The sequence below is a fragment of the Camellia sinensis genome, chromosome 14, assembly GCF_055761805.1.
Source record: "Camellia sinensis isolate YWXY chromosome 14, ASM5576180v1, whole genome shotgun sequence".
Classification (NCBI taxonomy): Eukaryota; Viridiplantae; Streptophyta; class Magnoliopsida; order Ericales; family Theaceae; genus Camellia; species Camellia sinensis.
This window is the reverse complement of record NC_138974.1, coordinates 103,124,626-103,149,359: the sequence shown is the minus strand read 5'-3', so window position 1 is coordinate 103,149,359 and position 24,734 is coordinate 103,124,626. Positions and strand designations below refer to the sequence as shown.

Below are 24,734 nucleotides of genomic sequence, written 5' to 3'. Positions count from 1 at the left end.
ATGAAATTGAATAGAACAGGATAATCTGGAAATGGTTTAAAAGGGAGAAATTTGTCGAAAAGGAGGCGAAGGCGATTAAATGTGCTAAAAATCGGACAGGCTGTCCCGGGAAAAAAAAAAGGGGGGGGGGGTTGGAAAAAGGGACAAAAAGGGTGCAACACGAGGACTTCCCAGGGGGTCACCCATCCTAGTACTACTCTCGCCAAAGCACGCTTAACTGCGGAGTTCTGAGGGGATCCGGTGCATTAGTGCTGTTATGATCGCACCCGAAGATTAGCCGCGACTTTATTGTTTTAAGCAGTAGACGGGAAAAAAAAATGAAATTGAATGGAACAGGATAATCTGGAAATGGTTTAAAAGGGAGAAATTTGTCGAAAAGGAGGCGAAGGCGATTGAATGGGCTAAAAATCGGACAGGTTGTCTGGGGAAAAAAAAAAAGGGGCGGGGTGGAAAAAGGGACAAAAGGGGTGCAACACGAGGACTTCCCAGGGGGTCACCCATCCTAGTACTACTCTCGCCCAAGCACGCTTAACTGCGGAGTTCTGATGGGATCCGGTGCATTAGTGCTGGTATGATCGCACCCGAAGATTGACCGCGACTTTATTGTTTTAAGCAGCAGACGGGAAAAAAAATGAAATTGAATAGAACAGGATAATCTGGAAATGGTTTAAAAGGGAGAAATTTGTCGAAAAGGAGGCGAAGGCGATTAAATGTGCTAAAAATCGGACAGGCTGTCCCGGGAAAAAAAAAAGGGGGGGGGGTTGGAAAAAGGGACAAAAAGGGTGCAACACGAGGACTTCCCAGGGGGTCACCCATCCTAGTACTACTCTCGCCAAAGCACGCTTAACTGCGGAGTTCTGAGGGGATCCGGTGCATTAGTGCTGTTATGATCGCACCCGAAGATTAGCCGCGACTTTATTGTTTTAAGCAGTAGACGGGAAAAAAAAATGAAATTGAATGGAACAGGATAATCTGGAAATGGTTTAAAAGGGAGAAATTTGTCGAAAAGGAGGCGAAGGCGATTGAATGGGCTAAAAATCGGACAGGTTGTCTGGGGAAAAAAAAAAAGGGGCGGGGTGGAAAAAGGGACAAAAGGGGTGCAACACGAGGACTTCCTAGGGGGTCCCCCATCCTAGTACTACTCTCGCCCAAGCACGCTTAACTGCGGAGTTCTGATGGGATCCGGTGCATTAGTGCTGGTATGATCGCACCCGAAGATTAACCGTGACTTTATTGTTTTAAACAGTAGACGGGAAAAAAAATGAAATTGAATGGAACAAGATGATCAGGAAATGGTTTAAAAGGGAGAAATTTGTAGAATAGGAGGCGAAGGCGATTGAATGGGCTAAAAATCAGACAGGCTGTCCGGGGAAAAAAAAAAAGGGGCGGTGGAAAAGGGACAAAAGGGTGCAACACGAGGACTTCCCAGGGGGTCACCCATCCTAGTACTATTCTCGCCAAAGCACGCTTAACTGCGGAGTTCTGATGGGATCCGGTGCATTAGTGCTGTTATGATCGCACCCGAAGATTAGCCGCGACTTTATTGTTTTAAGCAGTAGACGGGAAAAAAAATGAAATTGAATGGAACAGGATAATCTGGAAATGGTTTAAAAGTGAGAAATTTGTCGAAAAGGAGGCGAAGGCGATTGAATGGGCTAAAAATCGGACAGGCTGTCCCGGGAAAAAAAAAAAGAGGGGGGGGTGTTGGAAAAAGGGACAAAAGGGGTGCAACACGAGGACTTCCCAGGGGGTCACCCATCCTAGTACTACTCTCGTCCAAGCACGCTTAACTGCGGAGTTTTGATGGGATCCGGTGCATTAGTGCGGGTATGATCGCACCCGAAGATTAATCGCGACTTTATTGTTTTAAGCAGTAGACGGGGAAAAAAATGAAATTGAATGGAACAGGATAATCTGGAAATGGTGTAAAAGGGAGAAATTTGTCGAAAAGGAGGCGAAGGCGATTGAATGGGCTAAAAATCGGACAGGCTGTCCTAGGAAAAAAAAAAGGGGGGGTGGAAAAAGGGACAAAAGGGGTGCAACACGAGGACTTCCCAGGGGGTCACCCATCCTAGTACGACTCTGGCCCAAGCACGCTTAACTGCGGAGTTCTGATGGGATCCGGTGCATTAGTGCTGGTATGCTCGCACCTGAAGATTAACCTCGACTTTATTGTTTTAAGCAGTAGACGGGAAAAAAAATGAAATTGAATCGAACAGGTTAATCTGGAAATGGTTTAAAAGGGAGAAATTTGTCGAAAAGGAGGCGAAGGCGATTGAATGGGCTAAAAATCGGACAGGCTGTCCGGGGAAAAAAAAAAAGGGCCGGGGTGGAAAAATGGACAAAAGGGGTACAACACGAGGACTTCCCAGGCGGTCACCCATCCTAGTACTACTCTCGCCCAAGCACGCTTAACCGCGGAGTTCTGATGGGATCCGGTGCATTAGTGCTGGTATGATCGCCCCAGAAGATTAACCGCGACTTTATTGTTTTAAGCAGTAGACGGGAAAAAAAATGAAATTGAATGAAACAGGATAATCTGGAAATGGTTCAAAAGGGAGAAATTTGTCGAAAAGCAGGCGAAAGCGATTGAATGGGCTAAAAATCGGACAGGATGTCCGGGGAAAAAAAAAAAAAAAGGGGCGGGGGGTTGGATAAAGGGACAAAAAGGGTGCAACACTAGGACTTCCCAGGGGGTCACCCATCCTAGTACCACTCTCGCCCAAGCACGCTTAACTGCGGAGTTCTGATGGGATCCTTTGCATTAGTGCAGGTATGATCGCACCCGAAGATTAACCGCGACTTTATTGTTTTCAGCCGTAGACGGGAAAAAAAATGAAATTGAATGGTACAGCATAATCTGGAAATGGTTTAAAAGGGAGAAATTTGTCGAAAAGGAGGCGAAGGCGATTGAATGGGCTAAAAATCGGACAGGCTGTTCGGCGTAAAAAAAAAAAAATGGGGTGGAAAAAGGGAAAAAAGGGGTGCAACACGAGGATTTCCCAGGGGGTCACCCATCCTAGTACTACTCTCGCACAAGCACGCTTAACTGCGGAGTTCTGATGGGATCCGGTGCATTAGTGCTGGTATGATCGCACCCGAAGATTAACCCCGACTTTATTGTTTGAAGCAGTAGACGGGAAAAAAACATGAAATTGAATAGTACAGGATAATCTGGAAATGGTTTAAAAGGGAGAAATTTGTCGAAAAGGAGGCGAAGGCGATTGAGTGGGCTAAAAATCGGATAGGTTGCCCGGAGAAAAAAAAAAAGGGGGGTGGGATGGAAAAAGGGATAAAAAGGGTGCAACACGAGGAATTCGCAGGGGGTCACCCATCCTAGTACTACTCTCGCCCAAGCACGCTTAACTGCGGAGTTCTGATGGGATCCGGTGCATTAGTGCTGGTATAATCGCACCCGAAGATTAACCGTGACTTTATTGTTTTATGTAGTAGACGGGAAAAAAATGAAATTGAATGGAACAAGATAATCTGGAAATGGTTTAAATGGGAGAAATTTGTCGAAAAGGAGGCGAAGGCGAATGAATGGGCTAAAAATCAGACAGGCTGTCCGAGGAAAAAAAAAAGGGGGGTGGAAAAAGGGACAAAAGGGGTGCAACACGAGGACTTCCCAGGGGGTCACCCATCCTAGTACTACTATCGCCCAAGCACGCTTAACTGCGGAGTTCTGATGGGATCCGGTGCATTAGTGCTGGTATGATCGCACCCGAAGATTAATCGCGACTTTATTGTTTTAAGCAGTAGACGGGAAAAAAAATGAAATTGAATGGAACAGGATAATCCGGAAATGGTTTAAAAGGGAGAAATTTGTCGAAAAGGAGGCGAAGGCGATTGAATGGGCTAAAAATTGGACAGGCTGTCCGGGGAAAAAAAAAATGGGGGGTGAAAAAAGGGACAAAAGGGGTGCAACACGAGGACTTCCCAGGGGGTCACCCATCCTAGTACTACTCTCGCCCAAGCACGCTTAACTGCGGAGTTTTGATGGGATCCGGTGCATTAGTGCTGGTATGATCGCACCGGAAGATTAACCGCGACTTTATTGTTTTAAGCAGTAGACGGGAAAAAAAATGAAATTGAATGGAACAGGATAATCTGGAAATGGTTTAAAAGGGAGAAATTTGTCGAAAAGGAGGCGAAGGCGATTGAATGGGCAAAAAATCGGACAGGCTGTCCGGGGAAAAAAAAAAGGGGGGGGTGGAAAAAGGGACAAAGGGGGTGCAACACGAGGACTTCCCAGGGGGTCACCCATCCTAGTACTACTCTCGCCAAGCACGCTTAATTGCGGAGTTCTGATGGGATCCGTTGCATTAGTGCTGGTATGATCACAACCGAAGATTAATCGCGACTTTATTGTTTTAAGCAGTAGACGGGAAAAAAATGAAATTGAATGGAACAAGATAATCTGGAAATGGTTTAAAAGGGAGAAATTTGTCAAAAATGAGGCGAAGGCGATTGAACGGGCTAAAAATCGGACAGGCTGTCCGGGGGAAAAAAAAGGGGGTGGTGTGGAAAAAGGGACAAAAGGGGTGCAACACGAGGACTTCCCAGGGGGTAACCCATCCTAATACTACTCTCGCCCAAGCACGCCTAACTGCGGAGTTCTGATGGGATCCGGTGCATTGGTGCTGGTTTGATCGCACCCGAAGATTAATCGCGACTTTATTGTTTTAAGCAGTAGACGGGAAAAAAAATGAAATTGAATGGAACAGGATAATCTGGAAATGGTTTGAAAGGGAGAAATTTGTCGAAAAGGAGGTGAAGGCGATTGAATGGGCTAAAAATCAGACTGGCTGTCCCGGGAAAAAAAAAAAAAGGGGGGGGGGGTTGGAAAAAGGAGGCAACAGGAAGACTTCCCAGGGGGACACCCATCTTAGTACTACTCTCGCCAAAGCACGCTTAACTGCGGAGTTCTGATGGGATCCGGTGCATTAGTGCTGTTATGATCGCACCCGAAGATTAACCGCGACTTTATTATTTTAAGCAGTAGACGGGAAAAAAATGAAATTGAATGGAACAGGATAATCTGGAAATGGTTTAAAAGGGAGAAATTTGTCGAAAAGGAGGCGAAGGCGGTTGAATGGGCTAAAAATCGGACAGGCTGTCCCGGGAAAAAAAAAAAAAAAAAGGGGGGGGGGTGTTGGAAAAAGGGACAAAAGGGGTGCAACACGAGGACTTCCCAGGGGGTCACCCATCCTAGTACTACTCTCGTCCAAGCATGCTTAACTGCGGAGTTCTGATGGGATCCGGTGCATTAGTGCTGGTATGATTGCACCCGAAGATTAATCGCGACTTTATTGTTTTAAGTAGTAGACGGGAAAAAAAAATGAAATTGAATGAAACAGGATAATCTGGAAATGGTTTAAAAGGGAGAAATTTGTCGAAAAGGAGGCGAAGGCGATTGAATGGGCTAAAAATCGGACAGGCTGTCCGGGGAAAAAAAAAGGGGGGGGGGTGGAAAAAGGGACAAAAGGGGTGCAACACGAGGACTTCCCAGGGGGTCACCCATCCTAGTACGACTCTGGCCCAAGCATGCTTAACTGCGGAGTTCTGATGGGATCCGGTGCATTAGTGCTGGTATGATCGCACCCGAAGATTAACCTCGACTTTATTGTTTTAAGCAGTAGACGGGACAAAAAATGAAATTGAATGGAACAGGTTAATCTGGAAATGGTTTAAAAGGGAGAAATTTGTCGAAAAGGAGGCGAAGGCGATAGAATGGGCTAAAAATCGGACAGGCTGTCCGGGGAAAAAAAAAAAGGGGCGGGGTGGAAAAAGGGGCAAAAGGGGTACAACACGAGGACTTCCCAGGGGGTCACCCATCCCAGTACTACTCTCGCCCAAGCACGCTTAACCGCGGAGTTCTGATGGGATACGGTGCATTAGTGCTGGTATGATCGCCCCAGAAGATTAACCGCGACTTTATTGTTTTAAGCAGTAGACGGGAAAAAAAATGAAATTGAATGGAACAGGATAATCGGGAAATGGTTTAAAAGGGAGAAATTTGTCGAAAAGGAGGAGAAGGCGATTGAATGGGCTAAAAATCGGACTGGCTGTCCGGAGAAAAAAAAAAGGGGGGTTGGAAAAAGGGACAAATGGGGTGCAACACGAGGACTTCCCAGGGGGTCACCCATCCTAGTACTACTCTCGCCCAAGCACGCTTAACTGCGGAGTTCTGATGGGATCCCGTGCATTAGTGCTGGTATGATCGCACCCGAAGATTAACCGCGACTTTATTGTTTGAAGCAGTAGACGGGAAAAAAAATGAAATTGAATGGAACAAGATGATCAGGAAATGGTTTAAAAGGGAGAAATTTGTAGAATAGGAGGCGAAGGCGATTGAATGGGCTAAAAATCGGACAGGCTGTCCGGGGAAAAAAAAAGGGGGGGGGTGGAAAAAGGGACAAAAGGGATACAACACGAGGACTTCCCAGGGGGTCACCCATCCTAGTACTACTCTCGCCCAAGAACGCTTAACTGCGGAGTTCTGATGGGATCCGGTGCATTAGTGCTGGTATGATCGCACCCGAAGATTAACCGCGACTTTATTGTTTTAAGCGGTAGACGGGAAAAAACATGAAATTGAATGGTACAGTATAATCTGGAAATGGTTTAAAAGGGAGAAATTTGTCGAAAAGGAGGCGAAGGCGATTGAGTGGGCTAAAAATCGGATAGGTTGTCCGGAGAAAAAAAAAAAAGGGGGGGTGGGATGGAAAAAGGGATAAAAGGCTGCAACACGAGGAATTCGCAGGGGGTCACCCATCCTAGTACTACTCTCGCCCAAGCACGCTTAACTACGGAGTTCTGATGGGATCCGGTGCATTAGTGCTGGTATAATCGCACCCGAAGATTAACCGCGACTTTATTGTTTTATGCAGTAGACGGGAAAAAAAATGAAATTGAATGGAACAAGATAATCTGGAAATGGTTTAAAAGGGAGAAATTTGTCGAAAAGGAGGCGAAGGCGATTGAATGGGCTAAAAATCGGACAGGCTGTCCGCGGAAAAAAAAAGGGGGGGGGTGGAAAAAGGGACAAAAGGGGTGCAACACGAGGACATCCCAGGGGGTCACCCATCCTAGTACTACTATCGCCCAAGCACGCTTAACTGCGGAGTTCTGATGGGATCCGGTCCATTAGTGCTGGTATGATCGCACCCGAAGATTAATCGCGACTTTATTGTTTTAAGCAGTAGACGGGAAAAAAAATGAAATTGAATGGAACAGGATAATCTGGAAATGGTTTAAAAGGGAGAAATTTGTCGAAAAGGAGGCGAAGGCGATTGAATGGGCTAAAAATTGGACAGGCTGTCCGGGGAAAAAAAAATGGGGGGTGAAAAATGGGACAAAAGGGGTGCAACACGAGGACTTCCCAGGGGGTCACCCATCCTAGTACTACTCTCGCCCAAGCACGCTTAACTGCGGAGTTCTGATGGGATCCGGTACATTAGTGCTGGTATGATCGCACCCGAAGATTAACCGCGACTTTATTGTTTTAAGCAGTAGACGGGAAAAAAATGAAATTGAATAGAACAGGATAATCTGGAAATGCTTCAAGAGGGAGAAATTTGTCGAAAAGGAGGCGAAAGCGATTGAATGTGCTCAAAATCGGACAGGCTGTCCCAGAAAAAAAAAAGAAGGGGGGGGTTGGAAAAAGGGACAAAAAGGGTGCAACACGATGACTTCCCAAGGGGTCACCCATCCTAGTACTACTCTCGCCAAAGCACGCTTAACAACGGAGTTCTGATGGGATCCGGTGCATTAGTGCTGTTATGATCGCACCCGAAGATTAGCCGCGACTTTATTGTTTTAAGCAGTAGACGGGAAAAAAAATAAAATTGAATGGAACAGGATAATCTTGAAATGGTTTAAAAGGGAGAAATTTGTCGAAAAGGAGGCGAAGGCGATTGAATGGGCTAAAAATCGGACAGGCTGTCCCGGGAAAAAAAAAAAAGGGGGCGGGGGTGTTGGAAAAAGGGACAAAAGGGGTGCAACACGAGGACTTCCCAGGGGGTCACCCATCCTAGTACTACTCTCGCCCAAGCACGCTTAACTGCGGAGTTTTGATGGGATCCGGTGCATTAGTGCTGGTATGATCGCACCCGAAGATTAACCGCGACTTTATTGTTTTAAGCAGTAGACGGGAAAAAAAATGAAATTGAATGGAACAGGATAATCTGGAAATGGTTTAAAAGGGAGAAATTTGTCAAAAAGGAGGCGAAGGCGATTGAACGGGCTAAAAATCGGACAGGCTGTCCTGGGAAAAAAAAAAGGGGGCGTGTGGAAAAATGGACAAAAGGGGTGCAACACGAGGACTTCCCAGGGGGTCAGCCATCCTAGTACTACTCTCGCCCAAGAACGCTTAACTGCGAAGTTCTGATGGGATCCGGTGCATTAGTGCTGGTATGATCGCACCCGAAGATTAACCGCGACTTTATTGTTTTAAGCAGTAGACGGGAAAAAAAATGAAATTGAATGGAACAGGATAATCTGGAAATGGTTTGAAAGGGAGAAATTTTTCGAAAATGAGGCGAAGGCGATTGAATGGGATAAAAATCACACAGGCTGTCCCGAGAAAAAAAAAATGGAGGGGGTTGGAAAAAGGGACAAAAAGGGTGCAACACGAGGACTTCCCAGGGGGTCACCCATCCTAGTACTACACTCGCCAAAGCACGCTTAACTGCGGAGTTCTGATGGGATCCGGTGCATTAGTGCTGTTATGATCGCACCCGAAGATTAGCCGCGACTTTATTGTTTTAAGCAGTAGACGGGAAAAAAAATGAAATTGAATGGAACAGGATAATCTGGAAATGTTTTAAAATGGAGAAATTTGTCGAAAAGGAGGCGAAGGCGATTGAATGGGCTAAAAATCGGACAGGCTGTCCCGGGAAAAAAAAAAGGGGGGGGGTTGGAAAAAGGGACAAAAGGGGTGCAACGTGAGGACTTCCCAGGGGGTCACCCATCCTAGTACTACTCTCGCCCAAGCACGCTTAACTACGGAGTTCTGATGGGATCCGGTGCATTAGTGCTGGTATGATCGCACCCGAAGATTAACCGCGACTTTATTGTTTTAAGCAGTAGACGGGAAAAAAAATGAAATTGAATGGAACAGGATAATCTGGAAATGGTTTAAAAGGGAGAAATTTGTCAAAAAGGACGCGAAGGCGATTGAACGGGCGAAAAATCGGACAGGTTGTCCGGGGAAAAAAAAAAAGGGGGCGTGTGGAAAAAGGGACAAAAGGGGTGCAGCACGAGGACTTCCCAGGGGGTCACCCATCCTAATACTACTCTCGCCCAAGCACGCCTAACTACGGAGTTCTGATGGGATCCGGTGCGTTAGGGCTGGTATGATCGCACCCGAAGATTAATCGCGACATTATTGTTTTAAGCAGTAGACGGGAAAAAAAATGAAATTGAATGGAACAGGATATTCTGGAAATGGTTTAAAAGAGAGAAATTTGTCGAAAAGGAGGCGAAGGCGATTGAATGGCTAAAAATTGGACAGGCTGTCCGGGGAAAAAAAAAAAGGGGGGGGTGGAAAAAGGGACAAAAGGGGTGCAACACGAGGACTTCCCAAGGGGTCACCCATCCTAGTACTACTCTGGCCCAAGCACGCTTAACTGCGGAGTTCTAATGGGATCCGGTGCATTAGTGCTGGTATGATCGCACCCGAAGATTAACCTCGACTTTATTGTTTTAAGCAGCAGACGGGAAAAAAAATGAAATTGAATGGAACAGGATAATCTGGAAATGGTTCAAAAGGGAGAAATTTGTCGATAAGGAGGCGTAGGCGATTGAATGGGCTAAAAATCGGACAGGCTGTCCGGGGAAAAAAAAAAAAGGGGCGGGGTGGAAAAAGGGACAAAAGGGATGCAACACGAGGACTTCCCAGCGGGTCACCCATCCTAGCACTACTCTGGCCCAAGCACGCTTAACTGCAGAGTTCTGATGAGATCCAGTGCATTAGTGCTGGTATGATCGCACCCGAAGGTTAACCGCGACTTTATTGTTTTAAGCAGTAGACGGGAAAAAAAATGAAATTGAATGGAACAGGATAATCTGGAAATGGTTTAAAAAGGAGAAATTTTTCGAAAAGGAGGCGAAGGCGATTGAATGCGCTAAAAATCGGACAGGCAGTCCGGGAAAAAAAAAAACGGGGGGGGGGGCGGGGGGGTTGGAAAAAGGGGCAAAAGGGGTGCAACACGAGGACTTCCCTGGGGGTCACCAATCGTAGTACTACTCACGCCCAAGCACGCGTAACTGCGGAGTTCTGATGGGATCCGGTGCATTAGTGCTGGTATGATCGCACCCGAAGATTAACCGCGACTTTATTGTTTTAAGTTGTAGACGGGAAAAAAAATGAAATTGAATGGAACAGGATAATCTGGAAGTGGTTTAAAGGGGAGAAATTTGTCGAAAAGGAGGCGAAGGCGATTCAATGGGCTAAAAATCGGACAGGCTGTCCGGGGGAAAAAAAAAACGGGGGGGGGGGTGGTTGGAAAAAGGGACAAAAGGGTGCAACACGAGGACTTCCCAGGGGGTCACCCATCCTAGTACTACTCTCGTCCAAGCACGCTTAACTGCGGAATTCTGATGGGATCCGGTGCATTAGTGCCGGTATGATCGCAGCCGAAGATTAACCGCGACTTTATTGTTTTAAGCAGTAGACGGGAAAAAAAATGAAATTGAATGGAACAGGATAATCTGGAAATGGTTTAAAAGGAAGAAATTCGTCGAAAAGGAGGCGAAGGCGATTGAATGGGCTAAAAATCGGAGAGGCTGTTCGGGGAAAAAAAAAAAAGGGGGGGGGGTTTGGAAAAATGGACAAAAGCGGTGCAACACGAGGACTTCCCAGGGGGTCACCCATCCTAGTACTACTCTCGCCCAAGCACGCTTAACTGCGGAGTTCTGATGGGATCCGGTGCGTTAGTGCTGGTATGATCGCACCCGAAGATTAACCGCGACTTTATTTTTTTAAGCGGTAGACATGAAAAAAATGAAATTGAATGGAACAGGATAATCTGGAAATGGTTTAAAAGGGAGAAATTTGTCGAAAAGGAGGCGAAGTCGATTGAATGGGCTAAAAATCGGACAGACTGTCCGGCAAAAAAAAAAAGGGGGGGGGGGTTGGAAAAAGGGACAAAAGGGGTGGAACACGAGGACTTCCCAGGGGGTCAGCCATCCTAGTACAATTGTCACCCAAGCACGCTTAACTGCGGAGTTCTGATCGGATCCGGTGCATTAGTGCTGGTATGATCGCACCCGAAGATTAACCGCGACTTTATTGTTTTAAGGAGTAGACGGGAAAAAAAATGAAATTGAATGGAACAGGATAATCTGGAAATGGTTTAAAAGGGAGAAATTTGTCGAAAAGGAGGCGAAAGCGATTGGATGGGCTAAAAATCGGACAGGCTGTCCGCGGAAAAAAAGAAAAAAAGGGGGGGGGGAGTGGAAAAAGGGTCAAAAAGGGTGCAACACGAGGACTTCCCAGGGGGTCACCCATCCTAGTACTACTCTCGCCCAAGCACGTTTAACTGCCGAGTTTTGACGGGATCCGGTGCATTAGTGCTGGTATGATCGCACCCGAAGATTAACCGCGACTTTATTGTTTTAAGCAGTAGACGGGAAAAAAAATGAAATTGAATGGAACAGGATAATCTGGAAATGGTTTAAAAGGGAGAAATTTGTCGAAAATGAGGCGAAGGCGATTGAATGGGCTAAAAATCGGATAGGCTGTCCGGGGAAAAAAAAAAAAAAAGGGGGGGGGTTGGAAAAAGGGACAAAAGGGGTACAACACGAGGACTTCCCAGGGGGTCACCCATCTTAGTACTACTCTCGCCCAAGCACGGTTAACTGCGGAGTTCTGATGGCATCCGGTACATTAGTGCTGGTATGATCGCACCCGAAGATTAACCGCGACTTTATTTTTTTAAGCGGTAGACATGAAAAAAATGAAATTGAATGGAACAGGATAATCTGGAAATGGTTTAAAAGGGAGAAATTTGTCGAAAAGGAGGCGAAGGCGATTGAATGTGCTCAAAATCGGACAGGCTGTCCCAGAAAAAAAAAAAGAAGGGGGGGGGGTTGCAAAAAGGGACAAAAAGGGTGCAACACGATGACTTCCCAAGGGGTCACCCATCCTAGTACTACTCTCGCCAAAGCACGCTTAACAACGGAGTTCTGATGGGATCCGGTGCATTAGTGCTGTTATGATCGCACCCGAAAATTAGCCGCGACTTTATTGTTTTAAGCAGTAGACGGGAAAAAAAATAAAATTGAATGGAACAGGATAATCTTGAAATGGTTTAAAAGGGAGAAATTTGTCGAAAAGGAGGCGAAGGCGATTGAATGGGCTAAAAATCGGACAGGCTGTCCCGGGAAAAAAAAAAAGGGGGGGGGGGGTGTTGGAAAAAGGGACAAAAGGGGTGCCACACGAGGACTTCCCAGGGGGTCACCCATCCTAGTACTACTCTCGCCCAAGCACGCTTAACTGCGGAGTTCTGATGGGATCCGGTGCATTAGTGCTGGTATGATCGCACCCGAAGATTAACCGCGACTTTATTGTTTTAAGCAGTAGACGGGAAAAAAAAATGAAATTGAATGGAACAGGATAATCTGGAAATGGTTTAAAAGGGAGAAATTTGTCAAAAAGGAGGCAAAGGCGATTGAACGGGCTAAAAATCGGACAGGCTGTCCGGGGAAAAAAAAAAAGGGGGCGTGTGGAAAAAGGGACAAAAGGGGTGCAACACGAGGACTTTCCAGGGGGTCAGCCATCCTAGTACTACTCTCGCCCAAGAACGCTTAACTGCGAAGTTCTGATGGGATCCGGTGCATTAGTGCTGGTATGATCGCACCCGAAGATTAACCGCGACTTTATTGTTTTAAGCAGTAGACGGGAAAAAAAATGAAATTGAATGGAACAGGATATTCTGGAAATGGTTTAAAAGAGAGAAATTTGTCGAAAAGGAGGCGAAGGCGATTGAATGGCTAAAAATTGGACAGGCTGTCCGGGGAAAAAAAAAAAAAGGGGGGGGGAGGAAAAAGGGACAAAAGGGGTGCAACACGAGGACTTCCCAAGGGGTCACCCATCCTAGTACTACTCTGGCCCAAGCACGCTTAACTGCGGAGTTCTAATGGGATCCGGTGCATTAGTGCTGGTATGATCGCACCCGAAGATTAACCTCGACTTTATTGTTTTAAGCAGCAGACGGGAAAAAAAATGAAATTGAATGGAACAGGATAATCTGGAAATGGTTCAAAAGGGAGAAATTTGTCGATAAGGAGGCGTAGGCGATTGAATGGGCTAAAAATCGGACAGGCTGTCCGGGGAAAAAAAAAAAAGGGGCGGGGTGGAAAAAGGGACAAAAGGGATGCAACACGAGGACTTCCCAGCGGGTCACCCATCCTAGCACTACTCTGGCCCAAGCACGCTTAACTGCAGAGTTCTGATGAGATCCAGTGCATTAGTGCTGGTATGATCGCACCCGAAGATTAACCGCGACTTTATTGTTTTAAGCAGTAGACGGGAAAAAAAATGAAATTGAATGGAACAGGATAATCTGGAAATGGTTTAAAAAGGAGAAATTTTTCGAAAAGGAGGCGAAGGCGATTGAATGCGCTAAAAATCGGACAGGCAGTCCGGGAAAAAAAAAAACGGGGGGGGGGGGGTTGGGGGGGTTGGAAAAAGGGGCAAAAGGGGTGCAACACGAGGACTTCCCTGGGGGTCACCAATCGTAGTACTACTCACGCCCAAGCACGCGTAACTGCGGAGTTCTGATGGGATCCGGTGCATTAGTGCTGGTATGATCGCACCCGAAGATTAACCGCGACTTTATTGTTTTAAGTTGTAGACGGGAAAAAAAATGAAATTGAATGGAACAGGATAATCTGGAAGTGGTTTAAAGGGGAGAAATTTGTCGAAAAGGAGGCGAAGGCGATTCAATGGGCTAAAAATCGGACAGGCTGTCCGGGGGAAAAAAAAAACGGGGGGGGGTGGTTGGAAAAAGGGACAAAAGGGTGCAACACGAGGACTTCCCAGGGGGTCACCCATCCTAGTACTACTCTCGTCCAAGCACGCTTAACTGCGGAATTCTGATGGGATCCGGTGCATTAGTGCCGGTATGATCGCAGCCGAAGATTAACCGCGACTTTATTGTTTTAAGCAGTAGACGGGAAAAAAAATGAAATTGAATGGAACAGGATAATCTGGAAATGGTTTAAAAGGAAGAAATTCGTCGAAAAGGAGGCGAAGGCGATTGAATGGGCTAAAAATCGGAGAGGCTGTTCGGGGAAAAAAAAAAAAAGGGGGGGGGGGTTTGGAAAAATGGACAAAAGCGGTGCAACACGAGGACTTCCCAGGGGGTCACCCATCCTAGTACTACTCTCGCCTAAGCACGCTTAACTGCGGAGTTCTGATGGGATCCGGTGCGTTAGTGCTGGTATGATCGCACCCGAAGATTAACCGCGACTTTATTTTTTTAAGCGGTAGACATGAAAAAAATGAAATTGAATGGAACAGGATAATCTGGAAATGGTTTAAAAGGGAGAAATTTGTCGAAAAGGAGGCGAAGTCGATTGAATGGGCTAAAAATCGGACAGACTGTCCGGCAAAAAAAAAAGGGGGGGGGTTGGAAAAAGGGACAAAAGGGGTGGAACACGAGGACTTCCCAGGGGGTCACCCATCCTAGTACAATTGTCACCCAAGCACGCTTAACTGCGGAGTTCTGATCGGATCCGGTGCATTAGTGCTGGTATGATCGCACCCGAAGATTAACCGCGACTTTATTGTTTTAAGGAGTAGACGGGAAAAAAAATGAAATTGAATGGAACAGGATAATCTGGAAATGGTTTAAAAGGGAGAAATTTGTCGAAAAGGAGGCGAAAGCGATTGGATGGGCTAAAAATCGGACAGGCTGTCCGCGGAAAAAAAGAAAAAAAGGGGGGGTGAGTGGAAAAAGGGTCAAAAAGGGTGCAACACGAGGACTTCCCAGGGGGTCACCCATCCTAGTACTACTCTCGCCCAAGCACGTTTAACTGCCGAGTTTTGACGGGATCCGGTGCATTAGTGCTGGTATGATCGCACCCGAAGATTAACCGCGACTTTATTGTTTTAAGCAGTAGACGGGAAAAAAAATGAAATTGAATGGAACAGGATAATCTGGAAATGGTTTAAAAGGGAGAAATTTGTCGAAAATGAGGCGAAGGCGATTGAATGGGCTAAAAATCGGACAGGCTGTCCGGGGAAAAAAAAAAAAAAGGGGGGGGGTTGGAAAAAGGGACAAAAGGGGTACAACACGAGGACTTCCCAGGGGGTCACCCATCTTAGTACTACTCTCGCCCAAGCACGGTTAACTGCGGAGTTCTGATGGCATCCGGTGCATTAGTGCTGGTATGATCGCACCCGAAGATTAACCGCGACTTTATTTTTTTAAGCGGTAGACATGAAAAAAATGAAATTGAATGGAACAGGATAATCTGGAAATGGTTTAAAAGGGAGAAATTTGTCGAAAAGGAGGCGAAGGCGATTGAATGTGCTCAAAATCGGACAGGCTGTCCCAGAAAAAAAAAGAAGGGGGGGGGGTTGCAAAAAGGGACAAAAAGGGTGCAACACGATGACTTCCCAAGGGGTCACCCATCCTAGTACTACTCTCGCCAAAGCACGCTTAACAACGGAGTTCTGATGGGATCCGGTGCATTAGTGCTGTTATGATCGCACCCGAAAATTAGCCGCGACTTTATTGTTTTAAGCAGTAGACGGGAAAAAAAATAAAATTGAATGGAACAGGATAATCTTGAAATGGTTTAAAAGGGAGAAATTTGTCGAAAAGGAGGCGAAGGCGATTGAATGGGCTAAAAATCGGACAGGCTGTCCCGGGAAAAAAAAAAAGGGGGAGGGGGTGTTGGAAAAAGGGACAAAAGGGGTGCCACACGAGGACTTCCCAGGGGGTCACCCATCCTAGTACTACTCTCGCCCAAGCACGCTTAACTGCGGAGTTCTGATGGGATCCGGTGCATTAGTGCTGGTATGATCGCACCCGAAGATTAACCGCGACTTTATTGTTTTAAGCAGTAGACGGGAAAAAAAAATGAAATTGAATGGAACAGGATAATCTGGAAATGGTTTAAAAGGGAGAAATTTGTCAAAAAGGAGGCAAAGGCGATTGAACGGGCTAAAAATCGGACAGGCTGTCCGGGGAAAAAAAAAAAGGGGGCGTGTGGAAAAAGGGACAAAAGGGGTGCAACACGAGGACTTTCCAGGGGGTCAGCCATCCTAGTACTACTCTCGCCCAAGAACGCTTAACTGCGAAGTTCTGATGGGATCCGGTGCATTAGTGCTGGTATGATCGCACCCGAAGATTAACCGCGACTTTATTGTTTTAAGCAGTAGACGGGAAAAAAAATGAAATTGAATGGAACAGGATATTCTGGAAATGGTTTAAAAGAGAGAAATTTGTCGAAAAGGAGGCGAAGGCGATTGAATGGCTAAAAATTGGACAGGCTGTCCGGGGAAAAAAAAAAAAGGGGGGGGTGGAGAAAGGGACAAAAGGGGTGCAACACGAGGACTTCCCAAGGGGTCACCCATCCTAGTACTACTCTGGCCCAAGCACGCTTAACTGCGGAGTTCTAATGGGATCCGGTGCATTAGTGCTGGTATGATCGCACCCGAAGATTAACCTCGACTTTATTGTTTTAAGCAGCAGACGGGAAAAAAAAAGAAATTGAATGGAACAGGATAATCTGGAAATGGTTCAAAAGGGAGAAATTTGTCGATAAGGAGGCGTAGGCGATTGAATGGGCTAAAAATCGGACAGGCTGTCCGGGGAAAAAAAAAAAAGGGGCGGGGTGGAAAAAGGGACAAAAGGGATGCAACACGAGGACTTCCCAGCGGGTCACCCATCCTAGCACTACTCTGGCCCAAGCACGCTTAACTGCAGAGTTCTGATGAGATCCAGTGCATTAGTGCTGGTATGATCGCACCCGAAGATTAACCGCGACTTTATTGTTTTAAGCAGTAGACGGGAAAAAAAATGAAATTGAATGGAACAGGATAATCTGGAAATGGTTTAAAAAGGAGAAATTTTTCGAAAAGGAGGCGAAGGCGATTGAATGCGCTAAAAATCGGACAGGCAGTCCGGGAAAAAAAAAAAACGGGGGGGGGGGGGGGGCGGGGGGGTTGGAAAAAGGGGCAAAAGGGGTGCAACACGAGGACTTCCCTGGGGGTCACCAATCGTTGTACTACTCACGCCCAAGCACGCGTAACTGCGGAGTTCTGATGGGATCCGGTGCATTAGTGCTGGTATGATCGCACCCGAAGATTAACCGCGACTTTATTGTTTTAAGTTGTAGACGGGAAAAAAAATGAAATTGAATGGAACAGGATAATCTGGAAGTGGTTTAAAGGGAGAAATTTGTCGAAAAGGAGGCGAAAATGGGCTAAAAATCGGACAGGCTGTCCGGGGGAAAAAAAAAACGGGGGGGGGGGGGGTGGTTGGAAAAAGGGACAAAAGGGTGCAACACGAGGACTTCCCAGGGGGTCACCCATCCTAGTACTACTCTCGTCCAAGCACGCTTAACTGCGGAATTCTGATGGGATCCGGTGCATTAGTGCCGGTATGATCGCAGCCGAAGATTAACCGCGACTTTATTGTTTTAAGCAGTAGACGGGAAAAAAAATGAAATTGAATGGAACAGGATAATCTGGAAATGGTTTAAAAGGAAGAAATTCGTCGAAAAGGAGGCGAAGGCGATTGAATGGGCTAAAAATCGGAGAGGCTGTTCGGGGAAAAAAAAAAAAGGGGGGGGGGGTTTGCAAAAATGGACAAAAGCGGTGCAACACGAGGACTTCCCAGGGGGTCACCCATCCTAGTACTACTCTCGCCTAAGCACGCTTAACTGCGGAGTTCTGATGGGATCCGGTGCGTTAGTGCTGGTATGATCGCACCCGAAGATTAACCGCGACTTTATTTTTTTAAGCGGTAGACATGAAAAAAATGAAATTGAATGGAACAGGATAATCTGGAAATGGTTTAAAAGGGAGAAATTTGTCGAAAAGGAGGCGAAGTCGATTGAATGGGCTAAAAATCGGACAGACTGTCCGGCAAAAAAAAAAAGGGGGGGGTTGGAAAAAGGGACAAAAGGGGTGGAACACGAGGACTTCCCAGGGGGTCACCCATCCTAGTACAATTGTCACCCAAGCACGCTTAACTGCGGAGTTCTGATCGGATCCGGTGCATTAGTGCTGGTATGATCGCACCCGAAGATTAACCGCGACTTTATTGTTTTAAGGAGTAGACGGGAAAAAAAATGAAATTGAATGGAACAGGATAATCTGGAAATGGTTTAAAAGGGAGAAATTTGTCGAAAAGGAGGCGAAAGCGATTGGATGGGCTAAAAATCGGACAGGCTGTCCGCGGAAAAAAAGAAAAAAAGGGGGGGTGAGTGGAAAAAGGGTCAAAAAGGGTGCAACACGAGGACTTCCCAGGGGGTCACCCATCCTAGTACTACTCTCGCCCAAGCACGTTTAACTGCCGAGTTTTGACGGGATCCGGTGCATTAGTGCTGGTATGATCGCACCCGAAGATTAACCGCGACTTTATTGTTTTAAGCAGTAGACGGGAAAAAAAATGAAATTGAATGGAACAGGATAATCTGGAAATGGTTTAAAAGGGAGAAATTTGTCGAAAATGAGGCGAAGGCGATTGAATGGGCTAAAAATCGGACAGGCTGTCCGGGGAAAAAAAAAAAAAAGGGGGGGGGTTGGAAAAAGGGACAAAAGGGGTACAACACGAGGACTTCCCAGGGGGTCACCCATCTTAGTACTACTCTCGCCCAAGCACGGTTAACTGCGGAGTTCTGATGGCATCCGGTGCATTAGTGCTGGTATGATCGCACCCGAAGATTAACCGCGACTTTATTTTTTTAAGCGGTAGACATGAAAAAAATGAAATTGAATGGAACAGGATAATCTGGAAATGGTTTAAAAGGGAGAAATTTGTCGAAAAGGAGGCGAAGGCGATTGAATGTGCTCAAAATCGGACAGGCTGTCCCAGAAAAAAAAAGAAGGGGGGGGGGGTTGCAAAAAGGGACAAAAAGGGTGCAACACGATGACTTCCCAAGGGGTCACCCATCCTAGTACTACTCTCGCCAAAGCACGCTTAACAACGGAGTTCTGATGGGATCCGGTGCATTAGTGCTGTTATGATCGCACCCGAAAATTAGCCGCGACTTTATTGTTTTAAGCAGTAGACGGGAAAAAAAATAAAATTGAATGGAACAGGATAATCTTGAAATGGTTTAAAAGGGAGAAATTTGTCGAAAAGGAGGCGAAGGCGATTGAATGGGCTAAAAATCGGACAGGCTGTCCCGGGAAAAAAAAAAAAGGGGGGGGGGTGTTGGAAAAAGGGACAAAAGGGGTGCCACACGAGGACTTCCCAGGGGGTCACCCATCCTAGTACTACTCTCGCCCAAGCACGCTTAACTGCGGAGTTCTGATGGGATCCGGTGCATTAGTGCTGGTATGATCGCACCCGAAGATTAACCGCGACTTTATTGTTTTAAGCAGTAGACGGGAAAAAAAAATGAAATTGAATGGAACAGGATAATCTGGAAATGGTTTAAAAGGGAGAAATTTGTCAAAAAGGAGGCAAAGGCGATTGAACGGGCTAAAAATCGGACAGGCTGTCCGGGGAAAAAAAAAAAGGGGGCGTGTGGAAAAAGGGACAAAAGGGGTGCAACACGAGGACTTTCCAGGGGGTCAGCCATCCTAGTACTACTCTCGCCCAAGAACGCTTAACTGCGAAGTTCTGATGGGATCCGGTGCATTAGTGCTGGTATGATCGCACCCGAAGATTAACCGCGACTTTATTGTTTTAAGCAGTAGACGGGAAAAAAAATGAAATTGAATGGAACAGGATATTCTGGAAATGGTTTAAAAGAGAGAAATTTGTCGAAAAGGAGGCGAAGGCGATTGAATGGCTAAAAATTGGACAGGCTGTCCGGGGAAAAAAAAAAAAGGGGGGGGGGTGGAAAAAGGGACAAAAGGGGTGCAACACGAGGACTTCCCAAGGGGTCACCCATCCTAGTACTACTCTGGCCCAAGCACGCTTAACTGCGGAGTTCTAATGGGATCCGGTGCATTAGTGCTGGTATGATCGCACCCGAAGATTAACCTCGACTTTATTGTTTTAAGCAGCAGACGGGAAAAAAAAAGAAATTGAATGGAACAGGATAATCTGGAAATGGTTCAAAAGGGAGAAATTTGTCGATAAGGAGGCGTAGGCGATTGAATGGGCTAAAAATCGGACAGGCTGTCCGGGGAAAAAAAAAAAAGGGGCGGGGTGGAAAAAGGGACAAAAGGGATGCAACACGAGGACTTCCCAGCGGGTCACCCATCCTAGCACTACTCTGGCCCAAGCACGCTTAACTGCAGAGTTCTGATGAGATCCAGTGCATTAGTGCTGGTATGATCGCACCCGAAGATTAACCGCGACTTTATTGTTTTAAGCAGTAGACGGGAAAAAAAATGAAATTGAATGGAACAGGATAATCTGGAAATGGTTTAAAAAGGAGAAATTTTTCGAAAAGGAGGCGAAGGCGATTGAATGCGCTAAAAATCGGACAGGCAGTCCGGGAAAAAAAAAAAACGGGGGGGGGGGGGCGGGGGGGTTGGAAAAAGGGGCAAAAGGGGTGCAACACGAGGACTTCCCTGGGGGTCACCAATCGTAGTACTACTCACGCCCAAGCACGCGTAACTGCGGAGTTCTGATGGGATCCGGTGCATTAGTGCTGGTATGATCGCACCCGAAGATTAACCGCGACTTTATTGTTTTAAGTTGTAGACGGGAAAAAAAATGAAATTGAATGGAACAGGATAATCTGGAAGTGGTTTAAAGGGAGAAATTTGTCGAAAAGGAGGCGAAAATGGGCTAAAAATCGGACAGGCTGTCCGGGGGAAAAAAAAAACGGGGGGGGGGGGGGGGTGGTTGGAAAAAGGGACAAAAGGGTGCAACACGAGGACTTCCCAGGGGGTCACCCATCCTAGTACTACTCTCGTCCAAGCACGCTTAACTGCGGAATTCTGATGGGATCCGGTGCATTAGTGCCGGTATGATCACAGCCGAAGATTAACCGCGACTTTATTGTTTTAAGCAGTAGACGGGAAAAAAAATGAAATTGAATGGAGCAGGATAATCTGGAAATGGTTTAAAAGGAAGAAATTCGTCGAAAAGGAGGCGAAGGCGATTGAATGGGCTAAAAATCGGAGAGGCTGTTCGGGGAAAAAAAAAAAAAAGGGGGGGGGGGGTTTGGAAAAATGGACAAAAGCGGTGCAACACGAGGACTTCCCAGGGGGTCACCCATCCTAGTACTACTCTCGCCCAAGCACGCTTAACTGCGGAGTTCTGATGGGATCCGGTGCGTTAGTGCTGGTATGATCGCACCCGAAGATTAACCGCGACTTTATTTTTTTAAGCGGTAGACATGAAAAAAATGAAATTGAATGGAACAGGATAATCTGGAAATGGTTTAAAAGGGAGAAATTTGTCGAAAAGGAGGCGAAGTCGATTGAATGGGCTAAAAATCGGACAGACTGTCCGGCAAAAAAAAAGGGGGGGGGGTTGGAAAAAGGGACAAAAGGGGTGGAACACGAGGACTTCCCAGGGGGTCACCCATCCTAGTACAATTGTCACCCAAGCACGCTTAACTGCGGAGTTCTGATCGGATCCGGTGCATTAGTGCTGGTATGATCGCACCCGAAGATTAACCGCGACTTTATTGTTTTAAGGAGTAGACGGGAAAAAAAATGAAATTGAATGGAACAGGATAATCTGGAAATGGTTTAAAAGGGAGAAATTTGTCGAAAAGGAGGCGAAAGCGATTGGATGGGCTAAAAATCGGACAGGCTGTCCGCGGAAAAAAAGAAAAAAAGGGGGGGGGAGTGGAAAAAGGGTCAAAAAGGGTGCAACACGAGGACTTCCCAGGGGGTCACCCATCCTAGTACTACTCTCGCCCAAGCACGTTTAACTGCCGAGTTTTGACGGGATCCGGTGCATTAGTGCTGGTATGATCGCACCCGAAGATTAACCGCGACTTTATTGTTTTAAGCAGTAGACGGGAAAAAAAATGAAATTGAATGGAACAGGATAATCTGGAAATGGTTTAAAAGGGAGAAATTTGTCGAAAATGAGGCGAAGGCGATTGAATGGGCTAAAAATCGGACAGGCTGTCCGGGGAAAAAAAAAAAGGGGGGGGGGTTGGAAAAAGGGACAAAAGGGGTACAACACGAGGACTTCCCAGGGGGTCACCCATCTTAGTACTACTCTCGCCCAAGCACGGTTAACTGCGGAGTTCTGATGGCATCCGGTGCATTAGTGCTGGTATGATCGCACCCGAAGATTAACCGCGACTTTATTTTTTTAAGCGGTAGACATGAAAAAAATGAAATTGAATGGAACAGGATAATCTGGAAATGGTTTAAAAGGGAGAAATTTGTCGAAAAGGAGGCGAAGGCGATTGAATGTGCTCAAAATCGGACAGGCTGTCCCAGAAAAAAAGAAGAAGGGGGGGGTTGCAAAAAGGGACAAAAAGGGTGGAACACGATGACTTCCCAAGGGGTCACCCATCCTAGTACTACTCTCGCCAAAGCACGCTTAACAACGGAGTTCTGATGGGATCCGGTGCATTAGTGCTGTTATGATCGCACCCGAAAATTAGCCGCGACTTTATTGTTTTAAGCAGTAGACGGGAAAAAAAATAAAATTGAATGGAACAGGATAATCTTGAAATGGTTTAAAAGGGAGAAATTTGTCGAAAAGGAGGCGAAGGCGATTGAATGGGCTAAAAATCGGACAGGCTGTCCCGGGAAAAAAAAAAAAAGGGGGGGGGTGTTGGAAAAAGGGACAAAAGGGGTGCCACACGAGGACTTCCCAGGGGGTCACCCATCCTAGTACTACTCTCGCCCAAGCACGCTTAACTACGGAGTTCTGATGGGATCCGGTGCATTAGTGCTGGTATGATCGCACCTGAAGATTAACCGCGACTTTATTGTTTTAAGCAGTAGACGGGAAAAAAAAATGAAATTGAATGGAACAGGATAATCTGGAAATGGTTTAAAAGGGAGAAATTTGTCAAAAAGGAGGCGAAGGCGATTGAACGGGCTAAAAATCGGACAGGCTGTCCGGGGAAAAAAAAAAAGGGGGCGTGTGGAAAAAGGGACAAAAGGGGTGCAACACGAGGACTTTCCAGGGGGTCAGCCATCCTAGTACTACTCTCGCCCAAGAACGCTTAACTGCGAAGTTCTGATGGGATCCGGTGCATTAGTGCTGGTATGATCGCACCCGAAGATTAACCGCGACTTTATTGTTTTATGCAGTAGACGGGAAAAAAAATGAAATTGAATGGAACAGGATAATCTGGAAATGGTTTGAAAGGGAGAAATTTGTCGAAAATGAGGCGAAGGAGATTGAATGGGATAAAAATCACACAGGCTGTCCCGAGAAAAAAAAAATGGAGGGGGTTGGAAAAAGGGACAAAAAGGGTGCAACACGAGGACTTCCCAGGGGGTCACCCATCATAGTACTACTCTCGCCAAAGCACGCTTAACTGCGGAGTTCTGATGGGATCCGGTGCATTAGTGCTGTTATGATCGCACCCGAAGATTAGCCGCGACTTTATTGTTTTAAGCAGTAGACGGGAAAAAAAATGAAATTGAATGGAACAGGATAATCTGGAAATGGTTTAAAATGGAGAAATTTGTCGAAAAGGAGGCGAAGGCGATTGAATGGGCTAAAAATCGGACAGGCTGTCCCGGGAAAAAAAAAAGGGGGGGGGGGTTGGAAAAAGGGACAAAAGGGGTGCAACATGAGGACTTCCCAGGGGGTCACCCATCCTAGTACTACTCTCGCCCAAGCACGCTTAACTGCGGAGTTCTGATGGGATCCGGTGCATTAGTGCTAGTATGATCGCACCCGAAGATTAGCCGCGACTTTATTGTTTTAAGCAGTAGACGGGAAAAAAAATGAAATTGAATGGAACGGGATAATCTGGAAATGGTTTAAAAGGGAGAAATTTGCCGAAAAGGAGGCGAAGGCGATTGAATGGCTAAAAATCGGACAGGCTGTCCGGGGAAAAAAAAAAAAGGGGGGGGGGTGGAAAAAGGGACAAAAGGGGTGCAACACGAGGACTTCCCAAGGGGTCACCCATCCTAGTACTACTCTGGCCCAAGCACGCTTAACTGCGGAGTTCTAATGGGATCCGGTGCATTAGTGCTGGTATGATCGCACCCGAAGATTAACCTCGACTTTATTGTTTTAAGCAGCAGACGGGAAAAAAAATGAAATTGAATGGAACAGGATAATCTGGAAATGGTTCAAAAGGGAGAAATTTGTCGAAAAGGAGGCGTAGGCGATTGAATGGGCTAAAAATCGGACAGGCTGTCCGGGGAAAAAAAAAAAAGGGGCGGGGTGGAAAAAGGGACAAAAGGGATGCAACACGAGGACTTCCCAGCGGGTCACCCATCCTAGCACTACTCTGGCCCAAGCACGCTTAACTGCAGAGTTCTGATGGGATCCAGTGCATTAGTGCTGGTATGATCGCACCCGAAGATTAACCGCGACTTTATTGTTTTAAGCAGTAGACGGGAAAAAAAATGAAATTGAATGGAACAGGATAATCTGGAAATGGTTTAAAAAGGAGAAATTTTTCGAAAAGGAGGCGAAGGCGATTGA

General features: G+C 46.4%; 76 non-coding genes and 2 pseudogenes across 76 annotated transcripts; all 78 read right to left on the bottom strand.

Moving 5' to 3' along the window:
* Positions 1-149: 149 nt before the first annotated feature.
* LOC145811648 (5S ribosomal RNA) lies at positions 150-268 on the bottom strand. Its single transcript, XR_014355185.1, has one exon. It is a non-coding gene; the product is annotated as a 5S ribosomal RNA (ribosomal RNA).
* A 196-nt stretch (positions 269-464) lies between these two features.
* On the bottom strand, positions 465-583 carry LOC145810046 (5S ribosomal RNA). Its single transcript, XR_014353613.1, has one exon. It is a non-coding gene; the product is annotated as a 5S ribosomal RNA (ribosomal RNA).
* A 196-nt stretch (positions 584-779) lies between these two features.
* LOC145811646 (5S ribosomal RNA) lies at positions 780-898 on the bottom strand. Its single transcript, XR_014355183.1, has one exon. It is a non-coding gene; the product is annotated as a 5S ribosomal RNA (ribosomal RNA).
* A 196-nt stretch (positions 899-1,094) lies between these two features.
* LOC145809741 (5S ribosomal RNA) lies at positions 1,095-1,213 on the bottom strand. The gene has a single exon (XR_014353303.1). It is a non-coding gene; the product is annotated as a 5S ribosomal RNA (ribosomal RNA).
* Positions 1,214-1,404: 191 nt separating this feature from the next.
* LOC145811420 (5S ribosomal RNA) lies at positions 1,405-1,523 on the bottom strand. Its single transcript, XR_014354962.1, has one exon. It is a non-coding gene; the product is annotated as a 5S ribosomal RNA (ribosomal RNA).
* A 199-nt stretch (positions 1,524-1,722) lies between these two features.
* Positions 1,723-1,841, bottom strand: LOC145810857 (5S ribosomal RNA). The gene has a single exon (XR_014354412.1). It is a non-coding gene; the product is annotated as a 5S ribosomal RNA (ribosomal RNA).
* Positions 1,842-2,033: 192 nt separating this feature from the next.
* LOC145811566 (5S ribosomal RNA) lies at positions 2,034-2,152 on the bottom strand. Its single transcript, XR_014355105.1, has one exon. It is a non-coding gene; the product is annotated as a 5S ribosomal RNA (ribosomal RNA).
* A 195-nt stretch (positions 2,153-2,347) lies between these two features.
* LOC145811394 (5S ribosomal RNA) lies at positions 2,348-2,466 on the bottom strand. Its single transcript, XR_014354936.1, has one exon. It is a non-coding gene; the product is annotated as a 5S ribosomal RNA (ribosomal RNA).
* Positions 2,467-2,668: 202 nt separating this feature from the next.
* On the bottom strand, positions 2,669-2,787 carry LOC145811831 (5S ribosomal RNA). The gene has a single exon (XR_014355362.1). It is a non-coding gene; the product is annotated as a 5S ribosomal RNA (ribosomal RNA).
* Positions 2,788-2,981: 194 nt separating this feature from the next.
* Positions 2,982-3,100, bottom strand: LOC145810303 (5S ribosomal RNA). Its single transcript, XR_014353879.1, has one exon. It is a non-coding gene; the product is annotated as a 5S ribosomal RNA (ribosomal RNA).
* Positions 3,101-3,298: 198 nt separating this feature from the next.
* LOC145809996 (5S ribosomal RNA) lies at positions 3,299-3,417 on the bottom strand. The gene has a single exon (XR_014353563.1). It is a non-coding gene; the product is annotated as a 5S ribosomal RNA (ribosomal RNA).
* Positions 3,418-3,607: 190 nt separating this feature from the next.
* Positions 3,608-3,726, bottom strand: LOC145810153 (5S ribosomal RNA). The gene has a single exon (XR_014353719.1). It is a non-coding gene; the product is annotated as a 5S ribosomal RNA (ribosomal RNA).
* A 192-nt stretch (positions 3,727-3,918) lies between these two features.
* Positions 3,919-4,037, bottom strand: LOC145810830 (5S ribosomal RNA). Its single transcript, XR_014354385.1, has one exon. It is a non-coding gene; the product is annotated as a 5S ribosomal RNA (ribosomal RNA).
* Positions 4,038-4,230: 193 nt separating this feature from the next.
* LOC145812189 (5S ribosomal RNA) lies at positions 4,231-4,348 on the bottom strand. The gene has a single exon (XR_014355715.1). It is a non-coding gene; the product is annotated as a 5S ribosomal RNA (ribosomal RNA).
* Positions 4,349-4,541: 193 nt separating this feature from the next.
* On the bottom strand, positions 4,542-4,660 carry LOC145811643 (5S ribosomal RNA). Its single transcript, XR_014355180.1, has one exon. It is a non-coding gene; the product is annotated as a 5S ribosomal RNA (ribosomal RNA).
* Positions 4,661-4,850: 190 nt separating this feature from the next.
* Positions 4,851-4,969, bottom strand: LOC145812331 (5S ribosomal RNA; annotated as a pseudogene).
* Positions 4,970-5,173: 204 nt separating this feature from the next.
* LOC145810347 (5S ribosomal RNA) lies at positions 5,174-5,292 on the bottom strand. The gene has a single exon (XR_014353921.1). It is a non-coding gene; the product is annotated as a 5S ribosomal RNA (ribosomal RNA).
* Positions 5,293-5,487: 195 nt separating this feature from the next.
* LOC145811300 (5S ribosomal RNA) lies at positions 5,488-5,606 on the bottom strand. The gene has a single exon (XR_014354844.1). It is a non-coding gene; the product is annotated as a 5S ribosomal RNA (ribosomal RNA).
* A 195-nt stretch (positions 5,607-5,801) lies between these two features.
* Positions 5,802-5,920, bottom strand: LOC145812032 (5S ribosomal RNA). The gene has a single exon (XR_014355559.1). It is a non-coding gene; the product is annotated as a 5S ribosomal RNA (ribosomal RNA).
* A 192-nt stretch (positions 5,921-6,112) lies between these two features.
* Positions 6,113-6,231, bottom strand: LOC145809701 (5S ribosomal RNA). The gene has a single exon (XR_014353263.1). It is a non-coding gene; the product is annotated as a 5S ribosomal RNA (ribosomal RNA).
* A 193-nt stretch (positions 6,232-6,424) lies between these two features.
* LOC145810821 (5S ribosomal RNA) lies at positions 6,425-6,543 on the bottom strand. Its single transcript, XR_014354376.1, has one exon. It is a non-coding gene; the product is annotated as a 5S ribosomal RNA (ribosomal RNA).
* A 198-nt stretch (positions 6,544-6,741) lies between these two features.
* LOC145810759 (5S ribosomal RNA) lies at positions 6,742-6,860 on the bottom strand. The gene has a single exon (XR_014354315.1). It is a non-coding gene; the product is annotated as a 5S ribosomal RNA (ribosomal RNA).
* Positions 6,861-7,053: 193 nt separating this feature from the next.
* Positions 7,054-7,172, bottom strand: LOC145811796 (5S ribosomal RNA). Its single transcript, XR_014355329.1, has one exon. It is a non-coding gene; the product is annotated as a 5S ribosomal RNA (ribosomal RNA).
* Positions 7,173-7,363: 191 nt separating this feature from the next.
* On the bottom strand, positions 7,364-7,482 carry LOC145809264 (5S ribosomal RNA). Its single transcript, XR_014352777.1, has one exon. It is a non-coding gene; the product is annotated as a 5S ribosomal RNA (ribosomal RNA).
* A 195-nt stretch (positions 7,483-7,677) lies between these two features.
* LOC145812145 (5S ribosomal RNA) lies at positions 7,678-7,796 on the bottom strand. Its single transcript, XR_014355670.1, has one exon. It is a non-coding gene; the product is annotated as a 5S ribosomal RNA (ribosomal RNA).
* Positions 7,797-7,997: 201 nt separating this feature from the next.
* On the bottom strand, positions 7,998-8,116 carry LOC145810049 (5S ribosomal RNA). The gene has a single exon (XR_014353616.1). It is a non-coding gene; the product is annotated as a 5S ribosomal RNA (ribosomal RNA).
* A 194-nt stretch (positions 8,117-8,310) lies between these two features.
* LOC145811242 (5S ribosomal RNA) lies at positions 8,311-8,429 on the bottom strand. The gene has a single exon (XR_014354787.1). It is a non-coding gene; the product is annotated as a 5S ribosomal RNA (ribosomal RNA).
* A 195-nt stretch (positions 8,430-8,624) lies between these two features.
* On the bottom strand, positions 8,625-8,743 carry LOC145811456 (5S ribosomal RNA). The gene has a single exon (XR_014354997.1). It is a non-coding gene; the product is annotated as a 5S ribosomal RNA (ribosomal RNA).
* A 195-nt stretch (positions 8,744-8,938) lies between these two features.
* Positions 8,939-9,057, bottom strand: LOC145810597 (5S ribosomal RNA). The gene has a single exon (XR_014354158.1). It is a non-coding gene; the product is annotated as a 5S ribosomal RNA (ribosomal RNA).
* Positions 9,058-9,252: 195 nt separating this feature from the next.
* On the bottom strand, positions 9,253-9,371 carry LOC145811785 (5S ribosomal RNA). The gene has a single exon (XR_014355318.1). It is a non-coding gene; the product is annotated as a 5S ribosomal RNA (ribosomal RNA).
* A 193-nt stretch (positions 9,372-9,564) lies between these two features.
* LOC145810469 (5S ribosomal RNA) lies at positions 9,565-9,683 on the bottom strand. Its single transcript, XR_014354036.1, has one exon. It is a non-coding gene; the product is annotated as a 5S ribosomal RNA (ribosomal RNA).
* Positions 9,684-9,879: 196 nt separating this feature from the next.
* On the bottom strand, positions 9,880-9,998 carry LOC145812094 (5S ribosomal RNA). The gene has a single exon (XR_014355618.1). It is a non-coding gene; the product is annotated as a 5S ribosomal RNA (ribosomal RNA).
* Positions 9,999-10,204: 206 nt separating this feature from the next.
* On the bottom strand, positions 10,205-10,323 carry LOC145811663 (5S ribosomal RNA). The gene has a single exon (XR_014355200.1). It is a non-coding gene; the product is annotated as a 5S ribosomal RNA (ribosomal RNA).
* Positions 10,324-10,524: 201 nt separating this feature from the next.
* Positions 10,525-10,643, bottom strand: LOC145811031 (5S ribosomal RNA). The gene has a single exon (XR_014354581.1). It is a non-coding gene; the product is annotated as a 5S ribosomal RNA (ribosomal RNA).
* A 199-nt stretch (positions 10,644-10,842) lies between these two features.
* Positions 10,843-10,961, bottom strand: LOC145809851 (5S ribosomal RNA). The gene has a single exon (XR_014353419.1). It is a non-coding gene; the product is annotated as a 5S ribosomal RNA (ribosomal RNA).
* Positions 10,962-11,157: 196 nt separating this feature from the next.
* LOC145812322 (5S ribosomal RNA) lies at positions 11,158-11,276 on the bottom strand (annotated as a pseudogene).
* A 202-nt stretch (positions 11,277-11,478) lies between these two features.
* Positions 11,479-11,597, bottom strand: LOC145811512 (5S ribosomal RNA). The gene has a single exon (XR_014355052.1). It is a non-coding gene; the product is annotated as a 5S ribosomal RNA (ribosomal RNA).
* A 200-nt stretch (positions 11,598-11,797) lies between these two features.
* Positions 11,798-11,916, bottom strand: LOC145811852 (5S ribosomal RNA). Its single transcript, XR_014355383.1, has one exon. It is a non-coding gene; the product is annotated as a 5S ribosomal RNA (ribosomal RNA).
* A 198-nt stretch (positions 11,917-12,114) lies between these two features.
* On the bottom strand, positions 12,115-12,233 carry LOC145812144 (5S ribosomal RNA). The gene has a single exon (XR_014355669.1). It is a non-coding gene; the product is annotated as a 5S ribosomal RNA (ribosomal RNA).
* A 201-nt stretch (positions 12,234-12,434) lies between these two features.
* On the bottom strand, positions 12,435-12,553 carry LOC145809800 (5S ribosomal RNA). The gene has a single exon (XR_014353366.1). It is a non-coding gene; the product is annotated as a 5S ribosomal RNA (ribosomal RNA).
* Positions 12,554-12,749: 196 nt separating this feature from the next.
* On the bottom strand, positions 12,750-12,868 carry LOC145811719 (5S ribosomal RNA). The gene has a single exon (XR_014355253.1). It is a non-coding gene; the product is annotated as a 5S ribosomal RNA (ribosomal RNA).
* A 196-nt stretch (positions 12,869-13,064) lies between these two features.
* On the bottom strand, positions 13,065-13,183 carry LOC145810468 (5S ribosomal RNA). Its single transcript, XR_014354035.1, has one exon. It is a non-coding gene; the product is annotated as a 5S ribosomal RNA (ribosomal RNA).
* A 196-nt stretch (positions 13,184-13,379) lies between these two features.
* Positions 13,380-13,498, bottom strand: LOC145812093 (5S ribosomal RNA). The gene has a single exon (XR_014355617.1). It is a non-coding gene; the product is annotated as a 5S ribosomal RNA (ribosomal RNA).
* Positions 13,499-13,707: 209 nt separating this feature from the next.
* LOC145811662 (5S ribosomal RNA) lies at positions 13,708-13,826 on the bottom strand. The gene has a single exon (XR_014355199.1). It is a non-coding gene; the product is annotated as a 5S ribosomal RNA (ribosomal RNA).
* Positions 13,827-14,025: 199 nt separating this feature from the next.
* LOC145811030 (5S ribosomal RNA) lies at positions 14,026-14,144 on the bottom strand. Its single transcript, XR_014354580.1, has one exon. It is a non-coding gene; the product is annotated as a 5S ribosomal RNA (ribosomal RNA).
* Positions 14,145-14,345: 201 nt separating this feature from the next.
* On the bottom strand, positions 14,346-14,464 carry LOC145810774 (5S ribosomal RNA). Its single transcript, XR_014354330.1, has one exon. It is a non-coding gene; the product is annotated as a 5S ribosomal RNA (ribosomal RNA).
* A 193-nt stretch (positions 14,465-14,657) lies between these two features.
* On the bottom strand, positions 14,658-14,776 carry LOC145812244 (5S ribosomal RNA). Its single transcript, XR_014355774.1, has one exon. It is a non-coding gene; the product is annotated as a 5S ribosomal RNA (ribosomal RNA).
* A 201-nt stretch (positions 14,777-14,977) lies between these two features.
* Positions 14,978-15,096, bottom strand: LOC145811511 (5S ribosomal RNA). Its single transcript, XR_014355051.1, has one exon. It is a non-coding gene; the product is annotated as a 5S ribosomal RNA (ribosomal RNA).
* A 199-nt stretch (positions 15,097-15,295) lies between these two features.
* LOC145811632 (5S ribosomal RNA) lies at positions 15,296-15,414 on the bottom strand. The gene has a single exon (XR_014355170.1). It is a non-coding gene; the product is annotated as a 5S ribosomal RNA (ribosomal RNA).
* A 196-nt stretch (positions 15,415-15,610) lies between these two features.
* On the bottom strand, positions 15,611-15,729 carry LOC145812142 (5S ribosomal RNA). Its single transcript, XR_014355667.1, has one exon. It is a non-coding gene; the product is annotated as a 5S ribosomal RNA (ribosomal RNA).
* A 200-nt stretch (positions 15,730-15,929) lies between these two features.
* Positions 15,930-16,048, bottom strand: LOC145809799 (5S ribosomal RNA). The gene has a single exon (XR_014353365.1). It is a non-coding gene; the product is annotated as a 5S ribosomal RNA (ribosomal RNA).
* Positions 16,049-16,244: 196 nt separating this feature from the next.
* Positions 16,245-16,363, bottom strand: LOC145811718 (5S ribosomal RNA). Its single transcript, XR_014355252.1, has one exon. It is a non-coding gene; the product is annotated as a 5S ribosomal RNA (ribosomal RNA).
* A 194-nt stretch (positions 16,364-16,557) lies between these two features.
* On the bottom strand, positions 16,558-16,676 carry LOC145810467 (5S ribosomal RNA). Its single transcript, XR_014354034.1, has one exon. It is a non-coding gene; the product is annotated as a 5S ribosomal RNA (ribosomal RNA).
* A 196-nt stretch (positions 16,677-16,872) lies between these two features.
* On the bottom strand, positions 16,873-16,991 carry LOC145812091 (5S ribosomal RNA). The gene has a single exon (XR_014355616.1). It is a non-coding gene; the product is annotated as a 5S ribosomal RNA (ribosomal RNA).
* Positions 16,992-17,203: 212 nt separating this feature from the next.
* LOC145812000 (5S ribosomal RNA) lies at positions 17,204-17,322 on the bottom strand. The gene has a single exon (XR_014355526.1). It is a non-coding gene; the product is annotated as a 5S ribosomal RNA (ribosomal RNA).
* Positions 17,323-17,517: 195 nt separating this feature from the next.
* Positions 17,518-17,636, bottom strand: LOC145811029 (5S ribosomal RNA). The gene has a single exon (XR_014354579.1). It is a non-coding gene; the product is annotated as a 5S ribosomal RNA (ribosomal RNA).
* A 200-nt stretch (positions 17,637-17,836) lies between these two features.
* On the bottom strand, positions 17,837-17,955 carry LOC145810773 (5S ribosomal RNA). The gene has a single exon (XR_014354329.1). It is a non-coding gene; the product is annotated as a 5S ribosomal RNA (ribosomal RNA).
* Positions 17,956-18,148: 193 nt separating this feature from the next.
* Positions 18,149-18,267, bottom strand: LOC145812243 (5S ribosomal RNA). Its single transcript, XR_014355773.1, has one exon. It is a non-coding gene; the product is annotated as a 5S ribosomal RNA (ribosomal RNA).
* A 201-nt stretch (positions 18,268-18,468) lies between these two features.
* Positions 18,469-18,587, bottom strand: LOC145811510 (5S ribosomal RNA). Its single transcript, XR_014355050.1, has one exon. It is a non-coding gene; the product is annotated as a 5S ribosomal RNA (ribosomal RNA).
* Positions 18,588-18,786: 199 nt separating this feature from the next.
* Positions 18,787-18,905, bottom strand: LOC145811631 (5S ribosomal RNA). The gene has a single exon (XR_014355169.1). It is a non-coding gene; the product is annotated as a 5S ribosomal RNA (ribosomal RNA).
* A 197-nt stretch (positions 18,906-19,102) lies between these two features.
* On the bottom strand, positions 19,103-19,221 carry LOC145812141 (5S ribosomal RNA). The gene has a single exon (XR_014355666.1). It is a non-coding gene; the product is annotated as a 5S ribosomal RNA (ribosomal RNA).
* A 200-nt stretch (positions 19,222-19,421) lies between these two features.
* Positions 19,422-19,540, bottom strand: LOC145809798 (5S ribosomal RNA). The gene has a single exon (XR_014353364.1). It is a non-coding gene; the product is annotated as a 5S ribosomal RNA (ribosomal RNA).
* Positions 19,541-19,736: 196 nt separating this feature from the next.
* Positions 19,737-19,855, bottom strand: LOC145811717 (5S ribosomal RNA). The gene has a single exon (XR_014355251.1). It is a non-coding gene; the product is annotated as a 5S ribosomal RNA (ribosomal RNA).
* A 196-nt stretch (positions 19,856-20,051) lies between these two features.
* Positions 20,052-20,170, bottom strand: LOC145810466 (5S ribosomal RNA). The gene has a single exon (XR_014354033.1). It is a non-coding gene; the product is annotated as a 5S ribosomal RNA (ribosomal RNA).
* Positions 20,171-20,366: 196 nt separating this feature from the next.
* Positions 20,367-20,485, bottom strand: LOC145812090 (5S ribosomal RNA). The gene has a single exon (XR_014355615.1). It is a non-coding gene; the product is annotated as a 5S ribosomal RNA (ribosomal RNA).
* A 209-nt stretch (positions 20,486-20,694) lies between these two features.
* On the bottom strand, positions 20,695-20,813 carry LOC145811661 (5S ribosomal RNA). The gene has a single exon (XR_014355198.1). It is a non-coding gene; the product is annotated as a 5S ribosomal RNA (ribosomal RNA).
* Positions 20,814-21,010: 197 nt separating this feature from the next.
* Positions 21,011-21,129, bottom strand: LOC145811274 (5S ribosomal RNA). Its single transcript, XR_014354818.1, has one exon. It is a non-coding gene; the product is annotated as a 5S ribosomal RNA (ribosomal RNA).
* Positions 21,130-21,332: 203 nt separating this feature from the next.
* LOC145809850 (5S ribosomal RNA) lies at positions 21,333-21,451 on the bottom strand. The gene has a single exon (XR_014353418.1). It is a non-coding gene; the product is annotated as a 5S ribosomal RNA (ribosomal RNA).
* Positions 21,452-21,644: 193 nt separating this feature from the next.
* Positions 21,645-21,763, bottom strand: LOC145812242 (5S ribosomal RNA). Its single transcript, XR_014355772.1, has one exon. It is a non-coding gene; the product is annotated as a 5S ribosomal RNA (ribosomal RNA).
* A 201-nt stretch (positions 21,764-21,964) lies between these two features.
* Positions 21,965-22,083, bottom strand: LOC145811509 (5S ribosomal RNA). Its single transcript, XR_014355049.1, has one exon. It is a non-coding gene; the product is annotated as a 5S ribosomal RNA (ribosomal RNA).
* Positions 22,084-22,280: 197 nt separating this feature from the next.
* Positions 22,281-22,399, bottom strand: LOC145811630 (5S ribosomal RNA). The gene has a single exon (XR_014355168.1). It is a non-coding gene; the product is annotated as a 5S ribosomal RNA (ribosomal RNA).
* A 195-nt stretch (positions 22,400-22,594) lies between these two features.
* On the bottom strand, positions 22,595-22,713 carry LOC145812311 (5S ribosomal RNA). Its single transcript, XR_014355850.1, has one exon. It is a non-coding gene; the product is annotated as a 5S ribosomal RNA (ribosomal RNA).
* A 200-nt stretch (positions 22,714-22,913) lies between these two features.
* LOC145810494 (5S ribosomal RNA) lies at positions 22,914-23,032 on the bottom strand. The gene has a single exon (XR_014354060.1). It is a non-coding gene; the product is annotated as a 5S ribosomal RNA (ribosomal RNA).
* A 196-nt stretch (positions 23,033-23,228) lies between these two features.
* Positions 23,229-23,347, bottom strand: LOC145811716 (5S ribosomal RNA). Its single transcript, XR_014355250.1, has one exon. It is a non-coding gene; the product is annotated as a 5S ribosomal RNA (ribosomal RNA).
* A 195-nt stretch (positions 23,348-23,542) lies between these two features.
* LOC145811342 (5S ribosomal RNA) lies at positions 23,543-23,661 on the bottom strand. Its single transcript, XR_014354885.1, has one exon. It is a non-coding gene; the product is annotated as a 5S ribosomal RNA (ribosomal RNA).
* Positions 23,662-23,858: 197 nt separating this feature from the next.
* LOC145810617 (5S ribosomal RNA) lies at positions 23,859-23,977 on the bottom strand. The gene has a single exon (XR_014354178.1). It is a non-coding gene; the product is annotated as a 5S ribosomal RNA (ribosomal RNA).
* Positions 23,978-24,173: 196 nt separating this feature from the next.
* Positions 24,174-24,292, bottom strand: LOC145810465 (5S ribosomal RNA). Its single transcript, XR_014354032.1, has one exon. It is a non-coding gene; the product is annotated as a 5S ribosomal RNA (ribosomal RNA).
* A 196-nt stretch (positions 24,293-24,488) lies between these two features.
* On the bottom strand, positions 24,489-24,607 carry LOC145811978 (5S ribosomal RNA). Its single transcript, XR_014355505.1, has one exon. It is a non-coding gene; the product is annotated as a 5S ribosomal RNA (ribosomal RNA).
* Between the last annotated feature and the right edge of the window lie 127 nt (positions 24,608-24,734).